This window comes from Hippopotamus amphibius, chromosome 6 (assembly GCF_030028045.1).
Source record: "Hippopotamus amphibius kiboko isolate mHipAmp2 chromosome 6, mHipAmp2.hap2, whole genome shotgun sequence".
Taxonomy (NCBI): Eukaryota; Metazoa; Chordata; class Mammalia; order Artiodactyla; family Hippopotamidae; genus Hippopotamus; species Hippopotamus amphibius.
In genome coordinates, this window is record NC_080191.1 from 94369490 (window position 1) to 94389594 (window position 20105).

Here is a 20105-nt window from a genome sequence, read left to right on the forward strand (position 1 = left end):
ACCCGTGTCTCTCTAAAGTACACATGGTTCTGCAAACGCTTCCAAAACACTGCAGAGGAAAGAACACTCCCAAACTCATTGTACGAAGCCATCCACCTGATCCCCAAACCAGACAAAGATACTACAAGAAAGGAAAACTGGAGAGCAATATCACCGATGAACTTAGATGCAAAAATCCTCAACAAGATACTAGCCAACAGACTCCAACATGACATTAAAAGGATCACACACCATGACACTGTGTTTTTACTTTCAAGTCTTGGCTCTTGTCAATAGGTGTGCAGGGGTCACTGGCCTGCCCGGGTCTCCCCAAATGATACTTTACTGTGCAAAGACAGCCAGGAGGTGGATTGCCACATCATGTGGCCGGCTCTCTGGTTTTGTTTTGTTTTTGGCAGGAATCTCTTGATTGTTTTCAGTGGTGCCTGTTACCAGGGCGCAATACCACCAGTGGCTTAGGAGGCTTCCCTTTTCTCCAGGCCCTCTCCCGAAGGTATTGCTTCCAGACGTATTGACACTGGCAATCCTAACGGCTGCCAGGTGAAACCGCGAAGGCGTTTCAATTTCCATTTCTCCCATTCGCATGGGCGTGGAGCATATTTCCTGGGCCTTTCTTAGAAACCAACAAAAAGGGAAACAAAACACGCATGGTGAATTCAACTTACCTCTTGAAACCGCCTGTTGCCAATCAATCCTGTTTCGGGCTCTTTTCCAGTGCCTATCCCCGGGACATTTTTGCAGCGGGGGTGTCAATTACAACCCCGCTGGCCTTTTGAACAGGAAGGGCCGCTGAGCTCGCTTTGGAACGTTGTAGTTACAGGAGGCGGCCACAAGGCGGCAGCATTTTCCCACAGCTGGTCGGATTCCCCAGGAACGCAGACCTTGCGCACACGCGTGTTCTTGGAATATGAATTAGAGAGGAACGTGTCCGGACAGACACCTAAGGGCTTGTGTCTCACTCCTTCTCCCACTTACCTTTCCCACTCTCGATTCATCACACCCCCTGCAAACCCCTCCTGAAGAGTGTGTTGTCGGAGGCAAGTGGGGTGACTCTAAGGAAGGAGGTGAATGGCGGGAACCCCACCAGCAGGAGACCTGGACACCAGGTGATGTTTGAACACTGTTGTGCATGTCGGACCACCATTCTCTGGCTGCAGTGGGCTTGGCTTAGCTGCAGGAGGGCACACCTACATCTACAGAGACTGCTGCCAACCAGAAGGGACCAGGCACCACAGGTCCAAAGGGGTTAATTCGCTGGTGCGACCCACTCCCGCGCCGACCTGCCTCACTGTGACCACACTCCAACTTTGGTGCCCAAGCCTGCTCACACTCCAGGGAAGTGACACCCGCGCATATCTCTGAGGCCTGAGAGGAACATACTGGATCTCGATCATTTTGCTTTTTATAGAGATTCTAATTTCTGTCCATGTCTAGTGAATTTACAATGCTGTTGACTTTCGCTGTGCAGCACCTTGATTCAGTTCTCCGTGTATGTATATATATACACATCCATTCTCTTTCGCATTCTCTTCCCACGTAGCTTAGTCCAGGGTGGTGCCGACCGCTCCCTGTGCTTTGTAGAAGGTGGTTGTGGATCGTCTGCTTAATACATATTAGAATGCATGTGCTAATCCCACCCTCCTCATTCAACCCACCTCCGCATGCCTTTGCCCTCTCGAAACCCTGTACTTGCGTTCTAAATCTGTGACTCTGTTTGTGCTTTCTACTTTCCTGGTATGGACTTTGAGATGCCATCTATACGTGCTATCGTTGGAATTTTCTCTTTCTCTGTTGGACGTCCCATGCTGAGTACAGGGAACTCCGGATCTATCGAAGATGCTGGAAATGGCAGCATTTTATTGTTTCATGGCTGAGCAGTATTCCATGCTCTATGTGTACCATCTCTTCACTTTCCATTCATCTGGGGATGGACATTGTGTTTTTACTTTCAAGACTTGGCTGTTGTCAATAGGTGGCTAGTGACAGCTGGGGCACCCGTGTCTCTCTAAAGTACACATGGTTCTGCAAACGCTTCCAAAACACTGCAGAGGAAAGAACACTCCCAAACTCATTGTACGAAGCCATCCACCTGATCCCCAAACCAGACAAAGATACTACAAGAAAAGAAAACTGGAGAGCAATATCACCGATGAACTTAGATGCAAAAATCCTCCACAAGATACTAGCCAACAGACTCCAACATGACATTAAAAGGATCACACACCATGACACTGTGTTTTTACTTTCAAGTCTTGGCTCTTGTCAATAGGTGTGCAGGGGTCGCTGGCCTGCCCGGGTCTCCCCAAATGATACTTTACTGTGCAAAGACAGCCAGGAGGTGGATTGCCACATCATGTGGCCGGCTCTCTGGTTTTGTTTTGTTTTTGGCAGGAATCTCTTGATTGTTTTCAGTGGTGCCTGTTACCAGGGCGCAATACCACCAGTGGCTTAGGAGGCTTCCCTTTTCTCCAGGCCCTCTCCCGAAGGTATTGCTTCCAGACGTATTGACACTGGCAATCCTAACGGCTGCCAGGTGAAACCGCGAAGGCGTTTCAATTTCCATTTCTCCCATTCGCATGGGTGTGGAGCATATTTCCTGGGCCTTACTTAGAAACCAACAAAAAGGGAAACAAAACACGCATGGTGAATTCAACTTACCTCTTGAAACCGCCTGTTGCCAATCAATCCTGTTTTGGGCTCTTTTCCAGTGCCTATCCCCAGGACATTTTTGCAGCGGGGGTGTCAATTACAACCCCGCTGGCCTTTTGAACAGGAAGGGCCGCTGAGCTCCCTTTGGAACGTTGTAGTTACAGGAGGCGGCCACAAGGCGGCAGCATTTTCCCACAGCTGGTCGGATTCCCCAGGAACGCAGACCTTGCGCACACGCGTGTTCTTGGAATATGAATTAGAGAGGAACGTGTCCGGACAGACACCTAAGGGCTTGTGTCTCACTCCTTCTCCCACTTACCCTTCCCACTCTCGATTCATCACACCCCCTGCAAACCCCTCCTGAAGAGTGTGTTGTCGGAGGCAAGTGGGGTGACTCTAAGGAAGGAGGTGAATGGCGGGAACCCCACCAGCAGGAGACCTGGACACCAGGTGATGTTTGAACACTGTTGTGCATGTCGGACCACCATCCTCTGGCTGCAGTGGGCTTGGCTTAGCTGCAGGAGGGCACACCTACATCTACAGAGACTGCTGCCAACCAGAAGGGACCAGGCACCACAGGTCCAAAGGGGTTAATTCGCTGGTGCGACCCACTCCCGCGCCGACCTGCCTCACTGTGACCACACTCCAACTTTGGTGCCCAAGCCTGCTCACACTCCAGGGAAGTGACACCCGCGCATCTCTCTGAGGCCTGAGAGGAACATACTGGATCTCGATCATTTTGCTTTTTATAGAGATTCTAATTTCTGTCCATGTCTAGTGAATTTACAATGCTGTTGACTTTCGCTGTGCAGCACCTTGATTCAGTTCTCCGTGTATGTATATATATACACATAAATTCTCTTTCGCATTCTCTTCCCATGTAGCTTAGTCCAGGGTGGTGCCGACCGCTCCCTGTGCTTTGTAGAAGGTGGTTGTGGATCGTCTGCTTAATACATATTAGAATGCATGTGCTAATCCCACCCTCCTCATTCAACCCACCTCCGCATGCCTTTGCCCTCTCGAAACCCTGTACTTGCGTTCTAAATCTGTGACTCTGTTTGTGCTTTCTACTTTCCTGGTATCCACTTTGAGATGCCACCTATACGTGCTATCGTTGGAATTTTCTCTTTCTCTGTTGGACGTCCCATGCTGAGTACAGGGAACTCCGGATCTATCGAAGATGCTGGAAATGGCAGGATATTATTCTGTTTCATGGCTGAGCAGTATTCCATGCTCTATGTGTACCATCTCTTCACTTTCCATTCATCTGGGGATGGACATTGTGTTTTTACTTTCAAGACTTGGCTGTTGTCAATAGGTGGCTAGTGACAGCTGGGGCACCCGTGTCTCTCTAAAGTACACATGGTTCTGCAAACGCTTCCAAAACACTGCAGAGGAAAGAACACTCCCAAACTCATTGTACGAAGCCATCCACCTGATCCCCAAACCAGACAAAGATACTACAAGAAAGGAAAACTGGAGAGCAATATCACCGATGAACTTAGATGCAAAAATCCTCAACAAGATACTAGCCAACAGACTCCAACATGACATTAAAAGGATCACACACCATGACACTGTGTTTTTACTTTCAAGTCTTGGCTCTTGTCAATAGGTGTGCAGGGGTCACTGGCCTGCCCGGGTCTCCCCAAATGATACTTTACTGTGCAAAGACAGCCAGGAGGTGGATTGCCACATCATGTGGCCGGCTCTCTGGTTTTGTTTTGTTTTTGGCAGGAATCTCTTGATTGTTTTCAGTGGTGCCTGTTACCAGGGCGCAATACCACCAGTGGCTTAGGAGGCTTCCCTTTTCTCCAGGCCCTCTCCCGAAGGTATTGCTTCCAGACGTATTGACACTGGCAATCCTAACGGCTGCCAGGTGAAACCGCGAAGGCGTTTCAATTTCCATTTCTCCCATTCGCATGGGCGTGGAGCATATTTCCTGGGCCTTTCTTAGAAACCAACACAAAGGGAAACAAAACACGCATGGTGAATTCAACTTACCTCTTGAAACCGCCTGTTGCCAATCAATCCTGTTTCGGGCTCTTTTCCAGTGCCTATCCCCAGGACATTTTTGCAGCGGGGGTGTCAATTACAACCCCGCTGGCCTTTTGAACAGGAAGGGCCGCTGAGCTCCCTTTGGAACGTTGTAGTTACAGGAGGCGGCCACAAGGCGGCAGCATTTTCCCACAGCTGGTCGGATTCCCCAGGAACGCAGACCTTGCGCACACGCGTGTTCTTGGAATATGAATTAGAGAGGAACGTGTCTGGACAGACACCTAAGGGCTTGTGTCTCACTCCTTCTCCCACTTACCCTTCCCACTCTCGATTCATCACACCCCCTGCAAACCCCTCCTGAAGAGTGTGTTGTCGGAGGCAAGTGGGGTGACTCTAAGGAAGGAGGTGAATGGCGGGAACCCCACCAGCAGGAGACCTGGACACCAGGTGATGTTTGAACACTGTTGTGCATGTCGGACCACCATCCTCTGGCTGCAGTGGGCTTGGCTTAGCTGCAGGAGGGCACACCTACATCTACAGAGACTGCTGCCAACCAGAAGGGACCAGGCACCACAGGTCCAAAGGGGTTAATTCGCTGGTGCGACCCACTCCCGCGCCGACCTGCCTCACTGTGACCACACTCCAACTTTGGTGCCCAAGCCTGCTCACACTCCAGGGAAGTGACACCCGCGCATCTCTCTGAGGCCTGAGAGGAACATACTGGATCTCGATCATTTTGCTTTTTATAGAGATTCTAATTTCTGTCCATGTCTAGTGAATTTACAATGCTGTTGACTTTCGCTGTGCAGCACCTTGATTCAGTTCTCCGTGTATGTATATATATACACATCCATTCTCTTTCGCATTCTCTTCCCACGTAGCTTAGTCCAGGGTGGTGCCGACCGCTCCCTGTGCTTTGTAGAAGGTGGTTGTGGATCATCTGCTTAATACATATTAGAATGCATGTGTTAATCCCACCCTCCTCATTCAACCCACCTCCGCATGCCTTTGCCCTCTCGAAACCCTGTACTTGCGTTCTAAATCTGTGACTCTGTTTGTGCTTTCTACTTTCCTGGTATCGACTTTGAGATGCCATCTATACGTGCTATCGTTGGAATTTTCTCTTTCTCTGTTGGATGTCCCATGCTGAGTACAGGGAACTCCGGATCTATCGAAGATGCTGGAAATGGCAGGATTTTATTCTGTTTCATGGCTGAGCAGTATTCCATGCTCTATGTGTACCATCTCTTCACTTTCCATTCATCAGGGGATGGACATTGTGTTTTTACTTTCAAGACTTGGCTGTTGTCAATAGGTGGCTAGTGACAGCTGGGGCACCCGTGTCTCTCTAAAGTACACATGGTTCTGCAAACGCTTCCAAAACACTGCAGAGGAAAGAACACTCCCAAACTCATTGTACGAAGCCATCCACCTGATCCCCAAACCAGACAAAGATACTACAAGAAAAGAAAACTGGAGAGCAATATCACCGATGAACTTAGATGCAAAAATCCTCAACAAGATACTAGCCAACAGACTCCAACATGACATTAAAAGGATCACACACCATGACACTGTGTTTTTACTTTCAAGTCTTGGCTCTTGTCAATAGGTGTGCAGGGGTCGCTGGCCTGCCCAGGTCTCCCCAAATGATACTTTACTGTGCAAAGACAGCCAGGAGGTGGATTGCCACATCATGTGGCCGGCTCTCTGGTTTTGTTTTGTTTTTGGCAGGAATCTCTTGATTGTTTTCAGTGGTGCCTGTTACCAGGGCGCAATACCACCAGTGGCTTAGGAGGCTTCCCTTTTCTCCAGGCCCTCTCCCGAAGGTATTGCTTCCAGACGTATTGACACTGGCAATCCTAACGGCTGCCAGGTGAAACCGCGAAGGCGTTTCAATTTCCATTTCTCCCATTCGCATGGGCGTGGAGCATATTTCCTGGGCCTTTCTTAGAAACCAACACAAAGGGAAACAAAACACGCATGGTGAATTCAACTTACCTCTTGAAACCGCCTGTTGCCAATCAATCCTGTTTCGGGCTCTTTTCCAGTGCCTATCCCCAGGACATTTTTGCAGCGGGGGTGTCAATTACAACCCCGCTGGCCTTTTGAACAGGAAGGGCCGCTGAGCTCCCTTTGGAACGTTGTAGTTACAGGAGGCGGCCACAAGGCGGCAGCATTTTCCCACAGCTGGTCGGATTCCCCAGGAACGCAGACCTTGCGCACACGCGTGTTCTTGGAATATGAATTAGAGAGGAACGTGTCCGGACAGACACCTAAGGGCTTGTGTCTCACTCCTTCTCCCACTTACCTTTCCCACTCTCGATTCATCACACCCCCTGCAAACCCCTCCTGAAGAGTGTGTTGTCGGAGGCAAGTGGGGTGACTCTAAGGAAGGAGGTGAATGGCGGGAACCCCACCAGCAGGAGACCTGGACACCAGGTGATGTTTGAACACTGTTGTGCATGTCGGACCACCATCCTCTGGCTGCAGTGGGCTTGGCTTAGCTGCAGGAGGGCACACCTACATCTACAGAGACTGCTGCCAACCAGAAGGGACCAGGCACCACAGGTCCAAAGGGGTTAATTCGCTGGTGTGACCCACTCCCGCGCCGACCTGCCTCACTGTGACCACACTCCAACTTTGGTGCCCAAGCCTGCTCACACTCCAGGGAAGTGACACCCGCGCATATCTCTGAGGCCTGAGAGGAACATACTGGATCTCGATCATTTTGCTTTTTATAGAGATTCTAATTTCTGTCCATGTCTAGTGAATTTACAATGCTGTTGACTTTCGCTGTGCAGCACCTTGATTCAGTTCTCCGTGTATGTATATATATACACATCCATTCTCTTTCGCATTCTCTTCCCACGTTGCTTAGTCCAGGGTGGTGCCGACCGCTCCCTGTGCTTTGTAGAAGGTGGTTGTGGATCGTCTGCTTAATACATATTAGAATGCATGTGCTAATCCCACCCTCCTCATTCAACCCACCTCCGCATGCCTTTGCCCTCTCAAAACCCTGTACTTGCGTTCTAAATCTGTGACTCTGTTTGTGCTTTCTACTTTCCTGGTATGGACTTTGAGATGCCATCTATACGTGCTATCGTTGGAATTTTCTCTTTCTCTGTTGGACGTCCCATGCTGAGTACAGGGAACTCCGGATCTATCGAAGATGCTGGAAATGGCAGCATTTTATTGTTTCATGGCTGAGCAGTATTCCATGCTCTATGTGTACCATCTCTTCACTTTCCATTCATCTGGGGATGGACATTGTGTTTTTACTTTCAAGACTTGGCTGTTGTCAATAGGTGGCTAGTGACAGCTGGGGCACCCGTGTCTCTCTAAAGTACACATGGTTCTGCAAACGCTTCCAAAACACTGCAGAGGAAAGAACACTCCCAAACTCATTGTACGAAGCCATCCACCTGATCCCCAAACCAGACAAAGATACTACAAGAAAAGAAAACTGGAGAGCAATATCACCGATGAACTTAGATGCAAAAATCCTCCACAAGATACTAGCCAACAGACTCCAACATGACATTAAAAGGATCACACACCATGACACTGTGTTTTTACTTTCAAGTCTTGGCTCTTGTCAATAGGTGTGCAGGGGTCGCTGGCCTGCCCGGGTCTCCCCAAATGATACTTTACTGTGCAAAGACAGCCAGGAGGTGGATTGCCACATCATGTGGCCGGCTCTCTGGTTTTGTTTTGTTTTTGGCAGGAATCTCTTGATTGTTTTCAGTGGTGCCTGTTACCAGGGCGCAATACCACCAGTGGCTTAGGAGGCTTCCCTTTTCTCCAGGCCCTCTCCCGAAGGTATTGCTTCCAGACGTATTGACACTGGCAATCCTAACGGCTGCCAGGTGAAACCGCGAAGGCGTTTCAATTTCCATTTCTCCCATTCGCATGGGTGTGGAGCATATTTCCTGGGCCTTACTTAGAAACCAACAAAAAGGGAAACAAAACACGCATGGTGAATTCAACTTACCTCTTGAAACCGCCTGTTGCCAATCAATCCTGTTTTGGGCTCTTTTCCAGTGCCTATCCCCAGGACATTTTTGCAGCGGGGGTGTCAATTACAACCCCGCTGGCCTTTTGAACAGGAAGGGCCGCTGAGCTCCCTTTGGAACGTTGTAGTTACAGGAGGCGGCCACAAGGCGGCAGCATTTTCCCACAGCTGGTCGGATTCCCCAGGAACGCAGACCTTGCGCACACGCGTGTTCTTGGAATATGAATTAGAGAGGAACGTGTCCGGACAGACACCTAAGGGCTTGTGTCTCACTCCTTCTCCCACTTACCCTTCCCACTCTCGATTCATCACACCCCCTGCAAACCCCTCCTGAAGAGTGTGTTGTCGGAGGCAAGTGGGGTGACTCTAAGGAAGGAGGTGAATGGCGGGAACCCCACCAGCAGGAGACCTGGACACCAGGTGATGTTTGAACACTGTTGTGCATGTCGGACCACCATCCTCTGGCTGCAGTGGGCTTGGCTTAGCTGCAGGAGGGCACACCTACATCTACAGAGACTGCTGCCAACCAGAAGGGACCAGGCACCACAGGTCCAAAGGGGTTAATTCGCTGGTGCGACCCACTCCCGCGCCGACCTGCCTCACTGTGACCACACTCCAACTTTGGTGCCCAAGCCTGCTCACACTCCAGGGAAGTGACACCCGCGCATCTCTCTGAGGCCTGAGAGGAACATACTGGATCTCGATCATTTTGCTTTTTATAGAGATTCTAATTTCTGTCCATGTCTAGTGAATTTACAATGCTGTTGACTTTCGCTGTGCAGCACCTTGATTCAGTTCTCCGTGTATGTATATATATACACATCCATTCTCTTTCGCATTCTCTTCCCACGTTGCTTAGTCCAGGGTGGTGCCGACCGCTCCCTGTGCTTTGTAGAAGGTGGTTGTGGATCGTCTGCTTAATACATATTAGAATGCATGTGCTAATCCCACCCTCCTCATTCAACCCACCTCCGCATGCCTTTGCCCTCTCGAAACCCTGTACTTGCGTTCTAAATCTGTGACTCTGTTTGTGCTTTCTACTTTCCTGGTATGGACTTTGAGATGCCATCTATACGTGCTATCGTTGGAATTTTCTCTTTCTCTGTTGGACGTCCCATGCTGAGTACAGGGAACTCCGGATCTATCGAAGATGCTGGAAATGGCAGCATTTTATTGTTTCATGGCTGAGCAGTATTCCATGCTCTATGTGTACCATCTCTTCACTTTCCATTCATCTGGGGATGGACATTGTGTTTTTACTTTCAAGACTTGGCTGTTGTCAATAGGTGGCTAGTGACAGCTGGGGCACCCGTGTCTCTCTAAAGTACACATGGTTCTGCAAACGCTTCCAAAACACTGCAGAGGAAAGAACACTCCCAAACTCATTGTACGAAGCCATCCACCTGATCCCCAAACCAGACAAAGATACTACAAGAAAAGAAAACTGGAGAGCAATATCACCGATGAACTTAGATGCAAAAATCCTCCACAAGATACTAGCCAACAGACTCCAACATGACATTAAAAGGATCACACACCATGACACTGTGTTTTTACTTTCAAGTCTTGGCTCTTGTCAATAGGTGTGCAGGGGTCGCTGGCCTGCCCGGGTCTCCCCAAATGATACTTTACTGTGCAAAGACAGCCAGGAGGTGGATTGCCACATCATGTGGCCGGCTCTCTGGTTTTGTTTTGTTTTTGGCAGGAATCTCTTGATTGTTTTCAGTGGTGCCTGTTACCAGGGCGCAATACCACCAGTGGCTTAGGAGGCTTCCCTTTTCTCCAGGCCCTCTCCCGAAGGTATTGCTTCCAGACGTATTGACACTGGCAATCCTAACGGCTGCCAGGTGAAACCACGAAGGCGTTTCAATTTCCATTTCTCCCATTCGCATGGGTGTGGAGCATATTTCCTGGGCCTTACTTAGAAACCAACAAAAAGGGAAACAAAACACGCATGGTGAATTCAACTTACCTCTTGAAACCGCCTGTTGCCAATCAATCCTGTTTTGGGCTCTTTTCCAGTGCCTATCCCCAGGACATTTTTGCAGCGGGGGTGTCAATTACAACCCCGCTGGCCTTTTGAACAGGAAGGGCCGCTGAGCTCCCTTTGGAACGTTGTAGTTACAGGAGGCGGCCACAAGGCGGCAGCATTTTCCCACAGCTGGTCGGATTCCCCAGGAACGCAGACCTTGCGCACACGCGTGTTCTTGGAATATGAATTAGAGAGGAACGTGTCCGGACAGACACCTAAGGGCTTGTGTCTCACTCCTTCTCCCACTTACCCTTCCCACTCTCGATTCATCACACCCCCTGCAAACCCCTCCTGAAGAGTGTGTTGTCGGAGGCAAGTGGGGTGACTCTAAGGAAGGAGGTGAATGGCGGGAACCCCACCAGCAGGAGACCTGGACACCAGGTGATGTTTGAACACTGTTGTGCATGTCGGACCACCATCCTCTGGCTGCAGTGGGCTTGGCTTAGCTGCAGGAGGGCACACCTACATCTACAGAGACTGCTGCCAACCAGAAGGGACCAGGCACCACAGGTCCAAAGGGGTTAATTCGCTGGTGCGACCCACTCCCGCGCCGACCTGCCTCACTGTGACCACACTTCAACTTTGGTGCCCAAGCCTGCTCACACTCCAGGGAAGTGACACCCGCGCATCTCTCTGAGGCCTGAGAGGAACATACTGGATCTCGATCATTTTGCTTTTTATAGAGATTCTAATTTCTGTCCATGTCTAGTGAATTTACAATGCTGTTGACTTTCGCTGTGCAGCACCTTGATTCAGTTCTCCGTGTATGTATATATATACACATAAATTCTCTTTCGCATTCTCTTCCCACGTAGCTTAGTCCAGGGTGGTGCCGACCGCTCCCTGTGCTTTGTAGAAGGTGGTTGTGGATCGTCTGCTTAATACATATTAGAATGCATGTGCTAATCCCACCCTCCTCATTCAACCCACCTCCGCATGCCTTTGCCCTCTCGAAACCCTGTACTTGCGTTCTAAATCTGTGACTCTGTTTGTGCTTTCTACTTTCCTGGTATCCACTTTGAGATGCCACCTATACGTGCTATCGTTGGAATTTTCTCTTTCTCTGTTGGACGTCCCATGCTGAGTACAGGGAACTCCGGATCTATCGAAGATGCTGGAAATGGCAGGATATTATTCTGTTTCATGGCTGAGCAGTATTCCATGCTCTATGTGTACCATCTCTTCACTTTCCATTCATCTGGGGATGGACATTGTGTTTTTACTTTCAAGACTTGGCTGTTGTCAATAGGTGGCTAGTGACAGCTGGGGCACCCGTGTCTCTCTAAAGTACACATGGTTCTGCAAACGCTTCCAAAACACTGCAGAGGAAAGAACACTCCCAAACTCATTGTACGAAGCCATCCACCTGATCCCCAAACCAGACAAAGATACTACAAGAAAGGAAAACTGGAGAGCAATATCACCGATGAACTTAGATGCAAAAATCCTCAACAAGATACTAGCCAACAGACTCCAACATGACATTAAAAGGATCACACACCATGACACTGTGTTTTTACTTTCAAGTCTTGGCTCTTGTCAATAGGTGTGCAGGGGTCGCTGGCCTGCCCGGGTCTCCCCAAATGATACTTTACTGTGCAAAGACAGCCAGGAGGTGGATTGCCACATCATGTGGCCGGCTCTCTGGTTTTGTTTTGTTTTTGGCAGGAATCTCTTGATTGTTTTCAGTGGTGCCTGTTACCAGGGCGCAATACCACCAGTGGCTTAGGAGGCTTCCCTTTTCTCCAGGCCCTCTCCCGAAGGTATTGCTTCCAGACGTATTGACACTGGCAATCCTAACGGCTGCCAGGTGAAACCGCGAAGGCGTTTCAATTTCCATTTCTCCCATTCGCATGGGCGTGGAGCATATTTCCTGGGCCTTTCTTAGAAACCAACACAAAGGGAAACAAAACACGCATGGTGAATTCAACTTACCTCTTGAAACCGCCTGTTGCCAATCAATCCTGTTTCGGGCTCTTTTCCAGTGCCTATCCCCAGGACATTTTTGCAGCGGGGGTGTCAATTACAACCCCGCTGGCCTTTTGAACAGGAAGGGCCGCTGAGCTCCCTTTGGAACGTTGTAGTTACAGGAGGCGGCCACAAGGCGGCAGCATTTTCCCACAGCTGGTCGGATTCCCCAGGAATGCAGACCTTGCGCACACGCGTGTTCTTGGAATATGAATTAGAGAGGAACGTGTCTGGACAGACACCTAAGGGCTTGTGTCTCACTCCTTCTCCCACTTACCCTTCCCACTCTCGATTCATCACACCCCCTGCAAACCCCTCCTGAAGAGTGTGTTGTCGGAGGCAAGTGGGGTGACTCTAAGGAAGGAGGTGAATGGCGGGAACCCCACCAGCAGGAGACCTGGACACCAGGTGATGTTTGAACACTGTTGTGCATGTCGGACCACCATCCTCTGGCTGCAGTGGGCTTGGCTTAGCTGCAGGAGGGCACACCTACATCTACAGAGACTGCTGCCAACCAGAAGGGACCAGGCACCACAGGTCCAAAGGGGTTAATTCGCTGGTGCGACCCACTCCCGCGCCGACCTGCCTCACTGTGACCACACTCCAACTTTGGTGCCCAAGCCTGCTCACACTCCAGGGAAGTGACACCCGCGCATCTCTCTGAGGCCTGAGAGGAACATACTGGATCTCGATCATTTTGCTTTTTATAGAGATTCTAATTTCTGTCCATGTCTAGTGAATTTACAATGCTGTTGACTTTCGCTGTGCAGCACCTTGATTCAGTTCTCCGTGTATGTATATATATACACATAAATTCTCTTTCGCATTCTCTTCCCACGTAGCTTAGTCCAGGGTGGTGCCGACCGCTCCCTGTGCTTTGTAGAAGGTGGTTGTGGATCGTCTGCTTAATACATATTAGAATGCATGTGCTAATCCCACCCTCCTCATTCAACCCACCTCCGCATGCCTTTGCCCTCTCGAAACCCTGTACTTGCGTTCTAAATCTGTGACTCTGTTTGTGCTTTCTACTTTCCTGGTATCCACTTTGAGATGCCACCTATACGTGCTATCGTTGGAATTTTCTCTTTCTCTGTTGGACGTCCCATGCTGAGTACAGGGAACTCCGGATCTATCGAAGATGCTGGAAATGGCAGGATATTATTCTGTTTCATGGCTGAGCAGTATTCCATGCTCTATGTGTACCATCTCTTCACTTTCCATTCATCTGGGGATGGACATTGTGTTTTTACTTTCAAGACTTGGCTGTTGTCAATAGGTGGCTAGTGACAGCTGGGGCACCCGTGTCTCTCTAAAGTACACATGGTTCTGCAAACGCTTCCAAAACACTGCAGAGGAAAGAACACTCCCAAACTCATTGTACGAAGCCATCCACCTGATCCCCAAACCAGACAAAGATACTACAAGAAAAGAAAACTGGAGAGCAATATCACCGATGAACTTAGATGCAAAAATCCTCCACAAGATACTAGCCAACAGACTCCAACATGACATTAAAAGGATCACACACCATGACACTGTGTTTTTACTTTCAAGTCTTGGCTCTTGTCAATAGGTGTGCAGGGGTCGCTGGCCTGCCCGGGTCTCCCCAAATGATACTTTACTGTGCAAAGACAGCCAGGAGGTGGATTGCCACATCATGTGGCCGGCTCTCTGGTTTTGTTTTGTTTTTGGCAGGAATCTCTTGATTGTTTTCAGTGGTGCCTGTTACCAGGGCGCAATACCACCAGTGGCTTAGGAGGCTTCCCTTTTCTCCAGGCCCTCTCCCGAAGGTATTGCTTCCAGACGTATTGACACTGGCAATCCTAACGGCTGCCAGGTGAAACCACGAAGGCGTTTCAATTTCCATTTCTCCCATTCGCATGGGTGTGGAGCATATTTCCTGGGCCTTACTTAGAAACCAACAAAAAGGGAAACAAAACACGCATGGTGAATTCAACTTACCTCTTGAAACCGCCTGTTGCCAATCAATCCTGTTTTGGGCTCTTTTCCAGTGCCTATCCCCAGGACATTTTTGCAGCGGGGGTGTCAATTACAACCCCGCTGGCCTTTTGAACAGGAAGGGCCGCTGAGCTCCCTTTGGAACGTTGTAGTTACAGGAGGCGGCCACAAGGCGGCAGCATTTTCCCACAGCTGGTCGGATTCCCCAGGAACGCAGACCTTGCGCACACGCGTGTTCTTGGAATATGAATTAGAGAGGAACGTGTCCGGACAGACACCTAAGGGCTTGTGTCTCACTCCTTCTCCCACTTACCCTTCCCACTCTCGATTCATCACACCCCCTGCAAACCCCTCCTGAAGAGTGTGTTGTCGGAGGCAAGTGGGGTGACTCTAAGGAAGGAGGTGAATGGCGGGAACCCCACCAGCAGGAGACCTGGACACCAGGTGATGTTTGAACACTGTTGTGCATGTCGGACCACCATCCTCTGGCTGCAGTGGGCTTGGCTTAGCTGCAGGAGGGCACACCTACATCTACAGAGACTGCTGCCAACCAGAAGGGACCAGGCACCACAGGTCCAAAGGGGTTAATTCGCTGGTGCGACCCACTCCCGCGCCGACCTGCCTCACTGTGACCACACTTCAACTTTGGTGCCCAAGCCTGCTCACACTCCAGGGAAGTGACACCCGCGCATCTCTCTGAGGCCTGAGAGGAACATACTGGATCTCGATCATTTTGCTTTTTATAGAGATTCTAATTTCTGTCCATGTCTAGTGAATTTACAATGCTGTTGACTTTCGCTGTGCAGCACCTTGATTCAGTTCTCCGTGTATGTATATATATACACATAAATTCTCTTTCGCATTCTCTTCCCACGTAGCTTAGTCCAGGGTGGTGCCGACCGCTCCCTGTGCTTTGTAGAAGGTGGTTGTGGATCGTCTGCTTAATACATATTAGAATGCATGTGCTAATCCCACCCTCCTCATTCAACCCACCTCCGCATGCCTTTGCCCTCTCGAAACCCTGTACTTGCGTTCTAAATCTGTGACTCTGTTTGTGCTTTCTACTTTCCTGGTATCCACTTTGAGATGCCACCTATACGTGCTATCGTTGGAATTTTCTCTTTCTCTGTTGGACGTCCCATGCTGAGTACAGGGAACTCCGGATCTATCGAAGATGCTGGAAATGGCAGGATATTATTCTGTTTCATGGCTGAGCAGTATTCCATGCTCTATGTGTACCATCTCTTCACTTTCCATTCATCTGGGGATGGACATTGTGTTTTTACTTTCAAGACTTGGCTGTTGTCAATAGGTGGCTAGTGACAGCTGGGGCACCCGTGTCTCTCTAAAGTACACATGGTTCTGCAAACGCTTCCAAAACACTGCAGAGGAAAGAACACTCCCAAACTCATTGTACGAAGCCATCCACCTGATCCCCAAACCAGACAAAGATACTACAAGAAAGGAAAACTGGAGAGCAATATCACCGATGAACTTAGATGCAAAAATCCTCAACAAGATACTAGCCAACAGACTCCAACATGACATTAAAAGGATCACACACCATGACACTGTGTTTTTACTTTCAAGTCTTGGCTCTTGTCAATAGGTGTGCAGGGGTCGCTGGCCTGCCCGGGTCTCCCCAAATGATACTTTACTGTGCAAAGACAGCCAGGAGGTGGATTGCCACATCATGTGGCCGGCTCTCTGGTTTTGTTTTGTTTTTGGCAGGAATCTCTTGATTGTTTTCAGTGGTGCCTGTTACCAGGGCGCAATACCACCAGTGGCTTAGGAGGCTTCCCTTTTCTCCAGGCCCTCTCCCGAAGGTATTGCTTCCAGACGTATTGACACTGGCAATCCTAACGGCTGCCAGGTGAAACCGCGAAGGCGTTTCAATTTCCATTTCTCCCATTCGCATGGGCGTGGAGCATATTTCCTGGGCCTTTCTTAGAAACCAACACAAAGGGAAACAAAACACGCATGGTGAATTCAACTTACCTCTTGAAACCGCCTGTTGCCAATCAATCCTGTTTCGGGCTCTTTTCCAGTGCCTATCCCCAGGACATTTTTGCAGCGGGGGTGTCAATTACAACCCCGCTGGCCTTTTGAACAGGAAGGGCCGCTGAGCTCCCTTTGGAACGTTGTAGTTACAGGAGGCGGCCACAAGGCGGCAGCATTTTCCCACAGCTGGTCGGATTCCCCAGGAATGCAGACCTTGCGCACACGCGTGTTCTTGGAATATGAATTAGAGAGGAACGTGTCTGGACAGACACCTAAGGGCTTGTGTCTCACTCCTTCTCCCACTTACCCTTCCCACTCTCGATTCATCACACCCCCTGCAAACCCCTCCTGAAGAGTGTGTTGTCGGAGGCAAGTGGGGTGACTCTAAGGAAGGAGGTGAATGGCGGGAACCCCACCAGCAGGAGACCTGGACACCAGGTGATGTTTGAACACTGTTGTGCATGTCGGACCACCATCCTCTGGCTGCAGTGGGCTTGGCTTAGCTGCAGGAGGGCACACCTACATCTACAGAGACTGCTGCCAACCAGAAGGGACCAGGCACCACAGGTCCAAAGGGGTTAATTCGCTGGTGCGACCCACTCCCGCGCCGACCTGCCTCACTGTGACCACACTCCAACTTTGGTGCCCAAGCCTGCTCACACTCCAGGGAAGTGACACCCGCGCATCTCTCTGAGGCCTGAGAGGAACATACTGGATCTCGATCATTTTGCTTTTTATAGAGATTCTAATTTCTGTCCATGTCTAGTGAATTTACAATGCTGTTGACTTTCGCTGTGCAGCACCTTGATTCAGTTCTCCGTGTATGTATATATATACACATAAATTCTCTTTCGCATTCTCTTCCCACGTAGCTTAGTCCAGGGTGGTGCCGACCGCTCCCTGTGCTTTGTAGAAGGTGGTTGTGGATCGTCTGCTTAATACATATTAGAATGCATGTGCTAATCCCACCCTCCTCATTCAACCCACCTCCGCATGCCTTTGCCCTCTCGAAACCCTGTACTTGCGTTCTAAATCTGTGACTCTGTTTGTGCTTTCTACTTTCCTGGTATCCACTTTGAGATGCCACCTATACGTGCTATCGTTGGAATTTTCTCTTTCTCTGTTGGACGTCCCATGCTGAGTACAGGGAACTCCGGATCTATCGAAGATGCTGGAAATGGCAGGATATTATTCTGTTTCATGGCTGAGCAGTATTCCATGCTCTATGTGTACCATCTCTTCACTTTCCATTCATCTGGGGATGGACATTGTGTTTTTACTTTCAAGACTTGGCTGTTGTCAATAGGTGGCTAGTGACAGCTGGGGCACCCGTGTCTCTCTAAAGTACACATGGTTCTGCAAACGCTTCCAAAACACTGCAGAGGAAAGAACACTCCCAAACTCATTGTACGAAGCCATCCACCTGATCCCCAAACCAGACAAAGATACTACAAGAAAGGAAAACTGGAGAGCAATATCACCGATGAACTTAGATGCAAAAATCCTCAACAAGATACTAGCCAACAGACTCCAACATGACATTAAAAGGATCACACACCATGACACTGTGTTTTTACTTTCAAGTCTTGGCTCTTGTCAATAGGTGTGCAGGGGTCGCTGGCCTGCCCGGGTCTCCCCAAATGATACTTTACTGTGCAAAGACAGCCAGGAGGTGGATTGCCACATCATGTGGCCGGCTCTCTGGTTTTGTTTTGTTTTTGGCAGGAATCTCTTGATTGTTTTCAGTGGTGCCTGTTACCAGGGCGCAATACCACCAGTGGCTTAGGAGGCTTCCCTTTTCTCCAGGCCCTCTCCCGAAGGTATTGCTTCCAGACGTATTGACACTGGCAATCCTAACGGCTGCCAGGTGAAACCGCGAAGGCGTTTCAATTTCCATTTCTCCCATTCGCATGGGCGTGGAGCATATTTCCTGGGCCTTTCTTAGAAACCAACACAAAGGGAAACAAAACACGCATGGTGAATTCAACTTACCTCTTGAAACCGCCTGTTGCCAATCAATCCTGTTTCGGGCTCTTTTCCAGTGCCTATCCCCAGGACATTTTTGCAGCGGGGGTGTCAATTACAACCCCGCTGGCCTTTTGAACAGGAAGGGCCGCTGAGCTCCCTTTGGAACGTTGTAGTTACAGGAGGCGGCCACAAGGCGGCAGCATTTTCCCACAGCTGGTCGGATTCCCCAGGAATGCAGACCTTGCGCACACGCGTGTTCTTGGAATATGAATTAGAGAGGAACGTGTCTGGACAGACACCTAAGGGCTTGTGTCTCACTCCTTCTCCCACTTACCCTTCCCACTCTCGATTCATCACACCCCCTGCAAACCCCTCCTGAAGAGTGTGTTGTCGGAGGCAAGTGGGGTGACTCTAAGGAAGGAGGTGAATGGCGGGAACCCCACCAGCAGGAGACCTGGACACCAGGTGATGTTTGAACACTGTTGTGCATGTCGGACCACCATCCTCTGGCTGCAGTGGGCTTGGCTTAGCTGCAGGAGGGCACACCTACATCTACAGAGACTGCTGCCAACCAGAAGGGACCAGGCACCACAGGTCCAAAGGGGTTAATTCGCTGGTGCGACCCACTCCCGCGCCGACCTGCCTCACTGTGACCACACTCCAACTTTGGTGCCCAAGCCTGCTCACACTCCAGGGAAGTGACACCCGCGCATCTCTCTGAGGCCTGAGAGGAACATACTGGATCTCGATCATTTTGCTTTTTATAGAGATTCTAATTTCTGTCCATGTCTAGTGAATTTACAATGCTGTTGACTTTCGCTGTGCAGCACCTTGATTCAGTTCTCCGTGTATGTATATATATACACATAAATTCTCTTTCGCATTCTCTTCCCACGTAGCTTAGTCCAGGGTGGTGCCGACCGCTCCCTGTGCTTTGTAGAAGGTGGTTGTGGATCGTCTGCTTAATACATATTAGAATGCATGTGCTAATCCCACCCTCCTCATTCAACCCACCTCCGCATGCCTTTGCCCTCTCGAAACCCTGTACTTGCGTTCTAAATCTGTGACTCTGTTTGTGCTTTCTACTTTCCTGGTATCCACTTTGAGATGCCACCTATACGTGCTATCGTTGGAATTTTCTCTTTCTCTGTTGGACGTCCCATGCTGAGTACAGGGAACTCCGGATCTATCGAAGATGCTGGAAATGGCAGGATATTATTCTGTTTCATGGCTGAGCAGTATTCCATGCTCTATGTGTACCATCTCTTCACTTTCCATTCATCTGGGGATGGACATTGTGTTTTTACTTTCAAGACTTGGCTGTTGTCAATAGGTGGCTAGTGACAGCTGGGGCACCCGTGTCTCTCTAAAGTACACATGGTTCTGCAAACGCTTCCAAAACACTGCAGAGGAAAGAACACTCCCAAACTCATTGTACGAAGCCATCCACCTGATCCCCAAACCAGACAAAGATACTACAAGAAAGGAAAACTGGAGAGCAATATCACCGATGAA